Raw genomic sequence first — 16,342 nt, 5'->3', positions numbered from 1 at the left:
TTAAAGTACAGCTGTTTTATCACAGATGACAACAGGTTGTGGAACACAGAGCGAGTCACTCTATATTGCAAGAAATCCAAGGAATACAGAACATCACATCCTCGAGAGAATTTCTCAGGAGTCTACAAGTCTCCCGTGAACAAGATGAACTGGAAAAGCAAATAGATTCTGTCCTAGAAAAGACTCTGGAAGGTGGACTGGACAAAGCAGAACACAGCATCATCCGCACCAGTTTGTCTGTAACACACCACTACCTGATGCAGGACTTCACCGGGAGCCCATGTGCCTCTTATTCTTCTTAGCCTCTGGAAGGTGGTCTGGACAAAGCAGAACACAGCATCATCCGCACCAGTTTGTCTGTAACACACCACTACCTGATGCAGGACTTCACCGGGAGCCCATGTGCCTCTTATTCTTCTTAGCCTCTGGAAGGTGGTCTGGACAAAGCAGAACACAGCATCATCCGCACCAGTTTGTCTGTAACACACCACTACCTGATGTAGAACTACCCCAGGAGCCCATGTGCCTCTTATTCTTCTTATTTATTTTAAAATGTTTTTATCGGCATTTTGAAATTAGCATTACATCAGTGTCAATCTCCCCCTCCCACTGATTTCTTGCGCCATTTTGCAATTTCAAAACATATTCGATTGGTTCCTAAAAAGTAACAACAAACTGAACAAAACAACAACATTTGAAAAGCTTGAACTGTACTCATCCTGAACGATTGTGGCGACTACGTTATCTTGGATCCACCTGGTGGCCTGTCCATATCTATTCGGTGGGGGCGGGTGGGGTTGACTATCTGCCCCATCGTGTGGCGTCTCCCTCTTTACTTCATTATGAGCCTCGCACTTCGTGTGACTGTACACCACTCGTCCCGCCAGTTGGTTCACGGGGGCATGTCTTCGGAGGGTAGGAACATGTCTCTCACCACGGCCTTCCATGCATCAAATTTAGCATTAGTATCGCCCTCATCCCCGGCGATCCCTATCCCCCATGCTTCTGTTTCTGCGGCCGTCCATTGCTCCATTTCCCTCTTCCATCACGTGGATTGTGGGCCTTTTTTTGACTTCCACGACATCGCTATCTCCCTTTTTGCCAGTATGCATGCCATGTCTATCACCCGTACTATGTGCTTTATTTTGCTTAACCTGGGATACATGCCCAGCAGACATTCCTTCATTGTCCACTCATATCTACTTACTCCGCCCTTCATGCATGTCTGTTTGATGTTGGCCCAGAGGGTGCCTACCTTTGCACACCCCCAGAACATGTGTATTAGGCCTGCTTCGTCATTAGTGCACCATGGGCAGTGCGCCTCCGCTTGCCGTTTGAAGCTTGCTACCCTTTTCGGGGTCATATATGTTCTATATAGGACGTTTATTTGAATTAGCCTGAACCTGGCGTTTCTGGACACTGCCTTTGGGTATTGCAGTGCCCTTCCCCAGTCATTGTCTGAGATCTCCTCGCCAGTGTCCGTTTCCCATTTGGCCCTCAGTATGGCACCGCAGGGGTTGGGCCTGTCGTTTAGCTGCGCGTAGATTCTCGACACTGGCCTCCACCCGTCGCTCAGGTTGTACATCTCTGTCACTAGGGGGGTCATTGTTGGTTCCTCTGGCCAGTCAGTCCATCTCACCCTTGCCTCGTGCTTAAGTTTCTGGTACCATAGAAATTGCCCCATGGGTAGGCCCTCTATCTCATGCAGTGATTCCAACTCTCTAAATTCCCCATCCTCGTACATGTCCCCCCAGGCGTATATACCCAGACCCTCCCATTGCCTAAGCGTATTGACATCAGCTGGTGTCATTCTCATGTCTGCCATCAATGGAATTTCCGGGAGTAAGGGTTCCTCGAGTGTGTGATGGTTTTAACTCTCTCCCATACTTGTCTACCCAATTCGGCTAGTATTGGGGCCCTATCGGTTCGATCCTGAGGCGCCCATATTATTTCCTTGAGGTATATGGGTTTGACGAGATCACTCAGTAGGCCGGTTTCGTTGGTGACCTCATCCGACAGCCATTTGGTAACCTGACTGAGTTGGGCAGCCAGATAGTACCTTTCAAAGTCCGGGAGCTGTATGCCCCCTGCATCATGCGGAAGGGTCAGGATATTCAGTGCCAGTCTGTGACATGCCTTCCCCCATATGAAGTCTCTGATCTGGGCTTCTAATTTTCGGAAAAAAGGTGGTCTGATGTAGTGACAGATGGTCTGGAAAAAGTATAGGTATCGAGGCAGTATGATCATTTTTGCTATTGATGCCCTGCCCATCATTGAGAGTGGTAGTCTAGACCAGAATTTCATCGAGTTATGGAGCCCTTGAGTTACTGACAGTGTGTTCTGTTCATGCGTGAGTTCAGGTGTATGTCTGATCCTGACCCCCAGGTATTTGAACATATCGGGCTGCCACTTCACCCCAACCTGCGGTAGGTCGTCTACTACTACCCCCCTCAAGCCCGCTAGTGGAAACATGCATGACTTTTGTCTGCTAAAGTGTATCCCTGAGTAGCGAGCAAAGTTGTGTAGCACTTCCAAAATTGTAGGGGCATTGTTTTTTGGGTCTGTTAGGTAGATCAAGACATCATCTGCATATAGTGAGATAACGTGGTGCCCCCTTCCCACTCGTATTCCAGCATCCCAGAATTGCTTCCTTATATAAATTGCGATTGGCTCCAGCCCCAAATTATAGAGCATGGGCGAAAGGGGACAGCCCTGTCTAGTGCCTCTCTGTATGTTCCAGTCTCTTGATACCCATTTGCCCGTCTTTACCCTGGCTGTTGGATCATTGTACAGTACCTTGATCCAGCGCACAAATCCTTCCCCGAATCCAAAGTCCCTTAGCACCTCTATCAGCCACTCCCAGTAGATGGAGTCGAATGCCTTTATGGCGTCTAAAGACAATACTGCCATGTGCTCCTGGCCTCCTTCTGTGTGTGCTATAATGTGCTGTAGTCTCCTCAGGTTGGCTGTTGTGTTGCGACCAGGGACAAAACCATTCTGATCCTCATGGACCAGACTTCCTATCACTTTGGATAATTTCTTGGCCAGGATAGTGGTCAGTATCTTACTGTCGTAATTTAGCATAGCTATCGGTCGGTAAGAGTCGCATTCATCAGTTGGTTTGTGCGGTTTGGGTATCGGGGCTATTAGCGTCTCTCTCATGGTCTTGGGTAGGGTTCCCGTCTCTCGTAGGCTTCCTGGAATACCTATGTAGTAGTGGGGTTAGTGTCGTCTCGCATGCTTTGTAGAACTCCGGGGGGAGCCCGTCCGTTCCTGGGGTCTTGCATGTGGACAGGGATCTAATAGCTTCTGTGATGTCCTCAGGCGTAAGAGGCTCTTCTAATGAGTCTCGTTGTTGGTCACTCAGCCTGGGGAGTCCTATCTCTTCCAGGGTGTCTTGTATGTCTGTCAGCGGTACTTGGGTGTCGTGTGCGTACAGTGTGGAGTAGAAGTCAGCAAATGTGGTGTTTATTGAGTGTTGGGTTGTTCTTATTTCTCCCTTCTTGTCTCTTATCGCGGTCACTGGGTGTTTTGGGTGCTCACGCCTGCACAGCCAGGCCAGTAGCCTACCTGGTTTGTCCCCGTTTATGTGTGCTCTAGTGGTACGTGTTGCGTGATCGAATTTTGCTAGCCACCCCCACGCCTGGTGACACTTCGTCCGAGCCTCCTGCAAAATCTCCTCCTCCCCTCTAGTTCCGGCGCTATTAGCTTCTCCCAGCCTTATTTCCTCCTCCCTCTCCTCCAATTCCCTCCTCAGCATTTTCCTGACTCCCGCTGTCCCGGCAATAACTTCTCCCCTCGTTACCACCTTCAGGGCCTCCCATACTGTGCTCCAACGGTCCACACTGCCACTGGTATTGGTGACATACTCTACTAGTTTTTCTCCCAGCTCCTCCTTAAATGTTGGGTCCTTCAGTGTCTCCGTGGGCATTCGCCATAGCGGGATAGGGGGTCTAGGGCCCTTCAGGGCCCAGTGCATAAACAGGGGAGAGTGGTCCGAAATCGATCTGCCCATGTATTGTACCGATTCTACCTGAGCTAGGTGTGCTCTCTCTATAAACATGTAGTCGATTCTCGTGTGGAGGTTGTGTGGGGAGGAGTAAAATGAGTATCCCCTGTCTGTGGGATGGTGTTCCCTCCAGGCATCTGTGAGGTCTAATTGTTCCTGCAAGTTGTTCAGCACCCTTGAGGTCCTATCCGTTCTCTCCAGCGGGGGTTCGGACCTATCTAGGTTCCCATCCCTCACACAGTTGAGATCCCCGCCCCATATGTAAAGGCTGTCTCTGTTTCTCGCCAGTTTCGTCTGCAACCTAGCAAGGAAGGACGGAATACCATGATTTGGGAAGTATGTGTTGACTAGGCAGATTTCTACTTGCTCAAGCACGCCCACAGTATCAAATATCTCCCCTCCGTGTCTGCTTCGGTCCCTAACACCTGAAAGGGCACCTCAGGATTAATCCAAGTATACACTCCCCTAGCAAATTTGGAGTACGGGGCCCCCTGTCCTTGACCTCCCCAGTGCTCCTGTAGCCTCGCCTGGTCCTCCACTGTGAGGTGAGTCTCTTGGAGCATCGCAATGCCTACTTTCTTCCTGCGGAGATAGGACTTGACCCTGTTCCGGCGCAGGTAGGACCCCAACCCCCTCACATTCCAAGTTAGTATTCGAAGTTGCATTGCCATGCATAGGGCGCCCCCCCCGGGGGGCTCTGTTTGACTCTCGCCCTCTCACCTCTTTTCTTGCGTCTTCGATTCGTTGGCCGCTGTTCCTTGTTCCTCGTTCTGCATGAAGGCTGTAGCATCAAATTAAAACTACTGCGACAACTATCGCAGCTTAAACAGTCAACTTTGTTAACTAACAGTCCAACAAACCAGTAGGTCGGACTGTGTAACTGCAAACTGCCCCCAGCAGTTGCAATGAACGTGCAGCGCTCAGGGGCTCCCAAGCTTTCTGAGCCTCTCCAGGCTTTCCGGCGTGGGCGTTGTGCGGGAATATGACCAGCACATGTCTCGTAGGGGTGGGCCATTAACATGTCCGCTTGTGGTTTCCGGTGCTCCTGTCCGATACAGCTATCTGTGTGTTGTGACCCCAGGTGCAAGATAAAAAACTGCCTTGTGCTTTAGTGTGGGATCTGACGCCAATATTTGTGAGTCTGGTTTCTTGTTCATCTATTGTTCGTTTTAGGAGGTTCCTCGTCGTCGTCCGCCAGGTTATTGTGCTCGAGCCACATGTTTGCAGCCGCTGGGGATTCTAAAAAGACTGCTTTTCCTTTATAAAAGACCTTGAGGCGAGATGGGTAGAGCAACATATATTTAAGATTAAGTGTCCGCAGTCTCGCCTTTACTGGAATAAAGGAGTTCCTGGCGCGTTGCACTGCAGGGGTGTAGTCAGGATACATGACTATTGTGGAGCCTTGCTTTCTAATCACTCGGCCTTCCCGGGAATACCTCAGTATTATTTCCCTGTCCCGGAAGTTGAGGATCTTGGCTATAATCGGTCGCGGGTGCGAGCCTGGTGGTGGGCGCTTTTGAAGAGGTCTGTGGGCCCGCTCCACCGAGAATCCTTGTGAGAGTTTACCCGCACCAATTTCCTGCTGCAGCATTGTCTCTATGAAGTTTGTCGGGTCCGGGCCCTCCATGTCTTCGGGGACACCTAGGATCCTGATATTGTTGCGCCGAGCGCGTCCTTCTGCATCCTCGGAGCGCGCTTCCAGCCTTGCTACTTTTTGTTCTAGGTCGCGGACCTGCGCTTTCAGCTCTGTAGTGTTTTCTACATTTTCTTGTAGGACAGCCTCATTAGTGTTCACTCTCTCCGTTAGGTTGCGGGCGTCCCGGCGCATAAACTGCATGTCCGATTTTACTTCATCAATCCTGTTTTCGATGGAGGTGCGGAGCTCTGCTATGGCCTGGAGGACCTGTGTGTTGTCGAGCGCTGCTTCTGGATTCGAGGGTCCGGTGTCAGCCGCGGGATCAGATTGCGGCAGCTGCTTGGGCCTTACCGTCGTGAATGAGTCCATTGTTGCTGTTTTGGATTTGGGCTTGAGTGGCGACATCGCTTTCCTTAGGGGCAGCGTGCGGCTTTCTCTGTCCTATGGGCACCTGTATGGTTGCGAGACCTGCATGTTGTGTGGTCTAGCCAAGTCAACCCAGTTGTGGGCCTTGCGGAGGAGCGCCGCGGTGGAGTACCGTCTCCTGTGCCCTGTCTTTCGAATGCGGCTGGTGCTTATGCCGCCGTGTTCCGGGTTCCAGGATCGGGGTTTGTAGCGATGAGCGGGACCTGCAGGAGGAGCAAGCGGAGACAGTTTCAACAGTCTCGTCGCTCACATAGTATGGCCGTAGGTCGCGTTGGAGTCCGCCATCTTGGGTGTGCAGGGGCGCTTCCTTATCTCCCTCGCTTCTGAAGTCGCGGACCCCGATTTCCCTCAGAGGTCGGGTCGCTGCCGCATGACGAGGGTTCCCCTCCAGCTGGTGTAGAAGCACTATTACTGCTTAGGCTGGGAGCCGAGTTCACGCCTCTCACTTGAAGGCGCAGGGAGCCCTGTAGGCCGCCGCCATCTTGGTGGGTAGAGGCGCTTCCTTATTACACTCGTTTCCGATGTTGTGGGCCCTGCTTTCTTTGGAGGTCGCATCGCAGGTGCCGAAACAGGGCCCTCTCCCAGCAGGTGATAACTGCCTGGATGTTGCTCGGTGTGGGAGCTGATTTCGCGTAGCTCACTTGAAAGCGCGGGCAGCCACACGGGACTCCGCCATCTTGGGAGCATGGGGGTGCCTCTTCTCTTGGCTCGTTTCTGGCTCTACCAGCTCCGTTTTTAATCAGGAGTTGAAGCATTCCAGTGAAAGGAGGTTCTTCTTTCAGCAGATGTTGTTTCCGTGATGATTGCTTAGCGATAACAGCTTAATTCAGGCGGCGATAAGGATCGCGGACAGGAGCTTCACTGAGGTGTGACTTCACAGCATGCGTGCTGGTCAAGCCCCCCGTGCCTCTTATTCTTCTTAGCCTCTGGAAGGTGATCTGGACAAACCAGAACACAGCATCATCCGCACCAGTTTGTCTGTAAAACACCACTACCTGATGCAGGACTTCACCGGGAGCCCATGTGCCTCTTATTCTTCTTAGCCTCTGGAAGGTGGTATGGACAAAGCAGAACACAGCATCATCCGCACCAGTTTGTCTGTAACACACCACTACCTGATGTAGGACTACCCCAGGAGCCCATGTGCCTCTTATTCTTCTTAGCCTCTGGAAGGTGGTCTGGACAAAGCAGAACACAGCATCATCCGCACCAGTTTGTCTGTAACACACCACTACCTGATGTAGGACTACCCCAGGAGCCCATGTGCCTCTTATTCTTCTTAGCCTCTGGAAGGTGGTCTGGACAAAGCAGAACACAGCATCATCCGCACCAGTTTGTCTGTAACACACCACTACCTGATACAGGACTACCCCAGGAGCCCATGTGCCTCTTATTCTTCTTAGCCTCATACAACAGAGGCGAAAACACGCAGACCGCAAGATAGAGACAGTTCCGCAGAGGATTCAAAGACTTTGGAAGAAACTGTCTGGCGAAGAGTGAAGAATCTTCTTTCAGGAAAGAGAGGTGTGTGGCCGCTAGCACTGATGCCCAAGGCACCAAACCTCGGCTGCATCTGTCCTCTTCCTAACCTTATACAAGTCCCTTTCTAATGATTCCTGAGGTTTGGCCGACATTACAGTTAGCATCACCCTACTCCAGAATGGAAGGAAGCTTCCCTGGGCAGGTGTCACACCACCCCCCGCACAAAAGACACGCCCCTCTATGTCCTCCTCTCAAGCAGCACTCAAATCCACACATCCCAACAGAGGTACCTTACTGCCTCAACAGGTTCCACACTGTAGGGCACGACATGGCACGCTTGACAAAACTGGAGTTTATCGCCCTTCACGTTTGTGGCAAGTTAATTGGAGGCTCCTTCATCACAAACAATCACACTGTTCACGGAGGACTGTCCGACACAACACGGCGCGGATCACGTGACTAGTTGCCTAGCAATACTGCAACGCTTTGGTAACTTGCGTCACGTGACCGTTGTCACGTGTTTCCCTACGTCGGATAAAAGGAGTCCAGTTACTGACAGCCTTGCTTCACAGCTGTTCTTTTGGGATCACGTGTCGCTCGCGCTTCGTTCAGGACTTTTTTCACTTTGGACCACGGCTTTTGTACTACGGACTATTCTTCGTCTAAAACCTGTCAACTTTGGAACTTTGGATATATTTGGCTGCCGAACTGTTTTCCCATAACGGACTGCCTTGTGTCTTGCCCTTACTTGCCTTGGTACTTTGATCATCTGTTGCCGACCTCCACGCTGCTCTACGGACTGCCTTGTGTCTAGCCCTTATTTGTTTTGGACCTCGGTCCTGCCTTAGGTGGTTGCCTGCCAGGACTTTATCAAGCTTCACCCGGACCTGTTGTCCTTAGAACCTCCCTGGGTCCACGCTCCAACATTCACAGGTATTTCAGTGGTTCGGGTGTTTATATTCAGATACTGCATTCTGTAACATTACATAACCATATACCTTCCCTTACAGCGCTCCAGGGGTTCTTCCGGTTGTTCCTGCGTCCTGACTCCACGGACTACCATCTTTGGCCCTAACATTCATTCTGACAGGTATTACTGTGGATGTCAGTTTGATATTTGGGGACAGAGGGATAGCCCATACTCTGCACGACCATCAACTGTGTAACAGACTGTGAATCCCATTTTTGGTCGTCCAGAGCATGAATCCCTCCACCGGGGACCCAGTGACCGCTTTGATACAGGCAGTGGCGTCCCTCAGGACTGACATGGCCGCCGCCACGACCGCCATACATAACCGGCTTGATGCCCTACAAAGCACACGTTACCCATTGCCCCCAGATGCCGAATTCGGGGATACTGTCCCCCCGAATCAGCCAGCCCCTGTTCCAGCCCCTACACCCACTCCTGTGTTACTCCCAAACCCTGTTCCTCTTGCCGCTCCAGAACGTTTCCAGGGGGATCCTCGGAAATACCGTACTTTCATTAACCAATGTAAGCTTCATTTTTTGTGCAGACCCTTGGCTTTTCCCGATTCAGTCACAAAGGCCGCATTTCTTCTCTCACATTTATCTGGGGTGGCGGCTACATGGGCAAATCCAATGTTGGAAAACAATCATCCCGCCTTGTATGATTTTGATCTTCTCACAGCGGAAATGGCCAAAGTCTTCGATACACGCCATAAGGCTCAATCAAGGGATCTGGAACTCCTAGACCTAACACAGGGTAAACTATCACTGATAGAATACATCGCTCGGTATAACCAACTTGCCGCTGAGACTTCTTGGCCTGAGGAGAAAAAGGCAATTGTGTTCTACCGTGGCTTGTGCAACACCATGAAGGATGCGCTTTCAGTGGTTCCTGCTCTTCCCTCGGTGTTTTCGGATCTAGTGGATCTTGCTTTACAGATCGACGCAAGGAGATCCGAGAGAAGGACAGAAACAACGTTCACTAGCCAGTCCGGTCCAGCCTCCTCTACCACTTCCGAACCCATGCAGATAGGTGGTATCCGAAGCCCGATAACATCAACCGAATGAGAACGCCGGAGAACGGATAATGCCTGTTTCTATTGCGGGTTGAACGGACACTATGTAAGGGAATGCCCCCGACGTCCTAAGAACAAAACCCCGGGTTTTCAGAGGGCTCGCCCGTGATTCAGGGGGCACCGGCGAGCCTATCCACACATCCCTCTGAACCCGCCTTTGGCCCCGTCAGGCCGGTAGTAGTCCATGCCCTTATGAAACCCACTAGGGAGGTCACACATGTGGTTCATATTGTAATTGATTCTGGGGCTACCGGATGTTATATCGATATAGACTTGGCCCATCGTCTCAACCTACCCCTGGTCAGAAAAGAACATCCAGAACCCATACATGCGGTTGATGGCACATCTTTGTCTTCCGGTCCCATCCAGTTCCAGACCGCTCCCTTGGAAGTATTGATCCAGAGTACCCATAGGGAAGTCATGTCATTTGACCTTATCACTACACCCCAATTCGGCATTATAGTGGGTATACCTTGGTTACGGCAACACAACCCGTTGATTAATTGGGGAACGGGACAAGTCATGTTCGAATCTGAAGTGTGTCAGCAATTCTGTCTTGTGGAAAATGAGCCGCTCTCCTCTCCTGCCACAATCCTTGGTGCCCTGGCAACTACTCACATTGATGACATTACACCAGACACTAGGCATTCGCATGCCGTGGGGGCCATCCTGGCTAACATTCCCGCCGAATATCATGATTTCCACATGGTTTTTGATAAAGCCACTGCGGAAGGTCTACCCCCACACAGACCATACGATTGTCCGATTGATCTGGTTCCAGACGCTCCTATACCCAGGGGTAAGATCTACTCATTGTCACACCCAGAGGAACAGGCCCTCAAAGTATACATCCGTCAGGCATTACAATTAGGGCACATCCGTCCATCATGTTCCCCGGCTGCCAGCCCAATATTCTTCGTGCCAAAAAAGGAAGGCGACTTGCGGCCATGTGTAGACTATAGGAGGTTGAATGCCATTACTATTAAAAACAGGTACCCTCTACCGCTCATCTCCACCCTACTGGACAGGCTGACAAGGGCTACGGTTTTTACCAAACTGGACCTAAGAGGGGCATACAACCTGATCCGTATGAGGCCTGGGGATGAGTGGAAGACGGCCTTCTGCTCCAAGCAGGGACTTTATGAATATACCGTAATGCCCTTTGGGCTTTGTAACGCTCCCGCTACTTTCCAACGATTTATCAACGACGTATTCTCTGACATTTTGGATACGTTCGTGGTGGTATATCTGGACGATATCTTGGTTTTTTCATCCTCGTTGGAGGAACACGTCTGTCATGTCAGAGAGGTTCTTTCTCGCCTCAAGGCGAACGCTCTTTTCGCCAAGCCTGAGAAATGTACTTTCCATTCAAAAGAAGTGGAGTTCCTAGGTTTTTTCATCTCCCCCGGGGGTTTGTCCATGAATCAGTCTAAGGTTCGTGCTGTTATGGAATGGCCGACACCGGTTAACATCAAACAACTCCAGTCTTTTCTTGGTTTCGCTAATTTTTACCGACGGTTCATCGCAGGCTTTTCTTCCATTGTTTCTCCTCTGACCGCTTTGACCAGTCCTCAGGTTCCTTACATATGGAACCCTACACATCAAAAGGCATTCGAGGCTCTTAAGTCCAGGTTTGCTTCTGCCCCTGTCCTGCAACACCCCGACTCCAACCTACCCTACGTTCTGGAGGCAGATGCCTCATCATTTGCTCTAGGCGCTGTATTGTCCCAGCCGTGTCCAACCACGGGTAGTTTGCATCCAGTGGCCTATCATTCTCGAAAATTCTCGGCAGCTGAAACTCATTACACGGTAACCGAGAAAGAGCTGCTGGCCATCAAGGACGCCCTCCAGACCTGGCGACACCATCTTTTGGGGGCCAAGCATCAAACAGTGGTCTATACTGACCACAAGAATCTACAAGATCTGGCTTCCTTGAAATGCAGCAACAGCCGGCAAGTACGTTGGCACTTGTTCTTTGCTGCCTTCGACTTTGTTGTGAAACACCGACCAGGCTCCATCCACGGCAAGGCTGACGCTTTGTCCCGATCTCCCGGTGGGGATTCATTAGTTTCATTTCCAGACACGTTATTAGGGAAAAGCCACGTTGTTTGTATGTGTACACCCTCGCCAACCATGCTCACTGCTATCAGACGATGGGTTGCTCAACATCCTCATGCACTCACTGAATGGGACATTATACTCCGGGACGGGCTGCCGTTTGTCCAGGACAAGCTGTTTCTTCCTACCTGCGAGGTACGCAATCAGGCGCTTGCCTGGTCGCATGATGCTGCCATAAACGGCCATCCCGGGCAACAACGCACCCTTGAATTATTACATCGCTGGTGCTGGTGGCCATCCATGAGAAGAGACGTAGAAAACTACGTAAACACATGTTCTATATGTGCACAATGTAAAACACGCAGAGGACGACCATTAGGGTTACTTCTGCCGTTACCCATACCTCCCAGGCCATGGCACACCATCTCTATGGATCTTATCACTGATTTACCCCATAGGCAAGGTTACAATACCATATGGGTTATTGTCGATTCATATACAAAAATGGCCCGTTTCATTCCCTGCACGGGCATACCGTCGGCCCCCGCACTGGCTCGCCTGTTTTTTAAGACTGTTTTTTGTCTGTTTGGTTTACCACAAGTCATTGTATCGGACCGGGGATCCCAGTTTACGTCCTGCTTTTGGCGTGCTCTTACCAAACTCTTGGGTATTGATGCTCGCTTCTCTTCGGCGTACCATCCCGAAAGTGACGGGCAAACCGAGAGGGTTAACCAAGCCCTAGAGCAATACCTGCGTTGTCTGTCCCTTCAGTTCCAGGACTCCTGGCCCAAACTGCTCTACCTTGCTGAGTTTGCATACAACAACTCTCGTCATTCAGCCACTGGGTTTTCCCCCTTTTATTCTATGTATGGGCAACATCCACGCGTCCTTCCTCTTCCTGATTTCTCATCTGCCACTCCTGCCGCCAACGCCTGCGTACGTGATCTAGCTGGTGTTCATGCACAAACCCTGGTCCATCTCCGTGAAGCGCAGTCCGTGATGAAGGTTAAGGCGGACCGTAGGCGGGCTGAGGCACCGGTGTATCAGGTGGGCGATCGGGTGTGGTTATCGACCAGGCACCTGCGAATCCCTGGTTGTCGCAAATTGTTGCCTCGCTTTGTGGGTCCCTATCGGATCATTAAAATCCTGAATCCCGTGGCCCTGCGATTGTCTGTTCCAAATGCTTGGCGGATCCATCCGGTCTTCCATGTATCCCTCCTCAAGCCTTACCTTGCTTCCACTCGTGTCCTTGTTCCTCCCGCCCCTGTCTCTGTGTCCTCCCAGGACGTGTTTGAGGTCAGTGCCATCCTTGGATCACGTTTCCATAGGGGTCGCCTCCAGTACCTAGTGGACTGGCTGGGTTATGGCCCCGAGGACCGCTCTTGGGTTCATTCCCGTGATGTCCAGGCACCGCTTTTGGTGTCGCAGTTTCATAGGGATAACCCGGCAAGCCCACGTGGTCGTGGGCCTTTGAGGGGGGATTCTGTCACACCGCCCCCCGCACAAAAGACACGCCCCTCTATGTCCTCCTCTCAAGCAGCACTCAAATCCACACATCCCAACAGAGGTACCTTACTGCCTCAACAGGTTCCACACTGTAGGGCACGACATGGCACGCTTGACAAAACTGGAGTTTATCGCCCTTCACGTTTGTGGCAAGTTAATTGGAGGCTCCTTCATCACAAACAATCACACTGTTCACGGAGGACTGTCCGACACAACACAGCGCGGATCACGTGACTAGTTGCCTAGCAATACTGCAACGCTTTGGTAACTTGCGTCACGTGACCGTTGTCACGTGTTTCCCTACGTCGGATAAAAGGAGTCCAGTTACTGACAGCCTTGCTTCACAGCTGTTCTTTTGGGATCACGTGTCGCTCGCGCTTCGTTCAGGACTTTTTTCACTTTGGACCACGGCTTTTGTACTACGGACTATTCTTCGTCTAAAACCTGTCAACTTTGGAACTTTGGATATATTTGGCTGCCGAACTGTTTTCCCATAACGGACTGCCTCGTGTCTTGCCCTTACTTGCCTTGGAACTTTGATCATCTGTTGCCGACCTCCACGCTGCTCTACGGACTGCCTTGTGTCTAGCCCTTATTTGTTTTGGACCTCGGTCCTGCCTTAGGTGGTTGCCTGCCAGGACTTTATCAAGCTTCACCCGGACCTGTTGTCCTTAGAACCTCCCTGGGTCCACGCTCCAACATTCACAGGTATTTCAGTGGTTCGGGTGTTTATACTCAGATACTGCATTCTGTAACATTACATAACCATATACCTTCCCTTACAGCGCTCCAGGGGTTCTTCCGGTTGTTCCTGCGTCCTGACTCCACGGACTACCATCTTTGGCCCTAACATTCATTCTGACAGGTATTACTGTGGATGTCAGTTTGATATTTGGGGACAGAGGGATAGCCCATACTCTGCACGACCATCAACTGTGTAACAGCAGGGCTGAGGGCAGAGGCTGAGGGATAGAGCAGAGCACTGAACCACAGCCAGAGTGTGGGGCCGCAACTCAATGCACGTTTTCGCTCTGGAATCCTGCCCCTTCCTGCAAACTTTTGCCCAGCCTTCTCTGCCTGGAATGGCCGACCCACATACCTCTGTGGTCTGCTGAAGATGCCAGGGCTCCACCTCGTCTCTCCATATCTCTGGGAAGGAGTCAGCCCTGTTTGTTTGCAGCTTTGCAAGCCCCAGAGGAGAGGGCCTCTGCTATTACAGGCTAACAATACATGGCAGTTATTACACACTGCAGCACACATGTCTCTGCCCTGTGCTTTTTTCAGATACACATTGTAAACCTATGAAGAATACTTTTTATACCCTGATATTGCACGGATAATGCTAATATCGAATTAACAACATTGTAATATGCATTATTGTTTTGTCTTTAATCAAGGATGCAACGCCTAGTTTTTTAAAACACAATGGGCCTCATTACGACTCAGGCGGTAAGGGGTTTACGCCGGCGTAAACAGCGCCGACCCTTACCACCTGAGTACGAGGTCCCTTAGCGCCATGGCGGATTTAACACCTGCTTTTAGCAGGTGTTAAAATCCATGGCGCTAAGGGACCATGGAGTTAATTACGCCACCGTAATTTACGCCTTCCCCACTCCCATTATGCCCTATGGGAATGGGGAAGGGTAAATGGGGATTGGGGACTTACCGCCCCGCCAAGGTCGGAATGGGGCGGTAAGTCCGCCAACCACCATGGCGTAAACGTAATGAGGCCCAATCTGTGTCATGAAAGCAACATGTATGACTAATAGCACAAGATGCCTGCAGATTAAAACATGATAATACAGCGTAGCTGAATCTTGGAATTCACCAATTTAACATACACGATGGAAGATGTGTTTAATTCATTCTCAATGTGTGTGGCCTTTGGCACGAGGGGAAAGGATGTATACAGGCCTACATTACAGTACTCCAGAGAGTGATACGCGTCTGCTCTGCCATCAAACTCTCTCCTTGAGCCGTCCAGCCGCTGTTACTTTCCTCAGGAGGGGCTGTTAAGAGGTCCTATCCAGGCAGCAGCTAAGGTAAAGTGTGTGTTGCTCGTCTTCTACCCTTGGCCTGGTGACCCCAGAGGTTACGAGCTCGCCGGTAGAACGTGTGAGTGAATTCCAGGCTCGCCCAGCACATTCTTACGAGCTTAGCAACCTTATATTTGGCGTGGTTACCCGCGCCTGCTAATTGCACCCAGGGGAAGGCCCCGGGAATCTGACGATCAAATAACCACTTTGCTTCTCCCTTCTTAATAAGGGAGATGCGCAGGCAGGCAGGCAGGCAGGCGTGCCAAATATAATTAAACGGGCCACCCATCCGTTCAAGGCCCTTGTTAATTTCACCGATCAAGGTCGGAAAGATTTGTGGGGCATGAAATGCGAATGGATGATTAGGCTCCGTCAGGGAACGGTTAAATAATGCACATTATCATACCCGCTTGCCATTGCCTTTCCGAGTTCCATTCTGGTGGCATCAGGCTGCATACAAACAATGATGCCCACCATTTCAGTGGTCATGCCTAGGGCACGCGCGTTGGCCAATGCACCGCACGGCCCAATGACGGAAAGAGCCTTTTGCCCTTTGGGAATAGGCGTCTCCAATCAGTTATTTCCCCCAACAGCTGTATGCACCCTCCTCTTTCTAATCACCCACCATTCTCAGCTCTTAAGGAACATGCCAAGGACTGTGGACACCACCACTTTCAGTCATTGCCCACAACAGCATGCAGCTTTATGTACCGCTCCCTTTCTAATCACCCACTGTTGGCATCTGTTAAGGGACATGCCAAGGAACATAGCAACTCCCCACCAACCAATCTTTTGCACAAACAGCTGTGCCAGCAGCAATTTCACATTATTCATGCTTAACTCCAGAAGACCAACGCTATTCACTGTGGTGCAGGTCTCCGTAAGCAGCTCGGCAATGGGCGTTATATCCCAAGCAGACTATTGAAATTAACAAGACCAGCGTCTGTGACATAGCTTCACATGATGCAACACTAGAGCATTTCCAGCAGGAACCAGGTGGGGAAGCAAAAAACGAAGGTGCTCTGCTGCTGGAAATTGAAAAAATGTACTGGGTGAACCCTCTCATCCTTTTTGGGATGGCGCAGTGGAGATGAGGGGGCGGGGCAAGGGGCATGGTCCAGGCCAAGTCGCAATACTGTATCATAGT

Source organism: Ambystoma mexicanum, chromosome 11 (assembly GCF_040938575.1).
Source record: "Ambystoma mexicanum isolate Mex_15411 chromosome 11, UKY_AmexF1_1, whole genome shotgun sequence".
In the NCBI taxonomy this organism is placed as follows: Eukaryota; Metazoa; Chordata; class Amphibia; order Caudata; family Ambystomatidae; genus Ambystoma; species Ambystoma mexicanum.
This window is presented reverse-complemented; position numbering follows the sequence as displayed.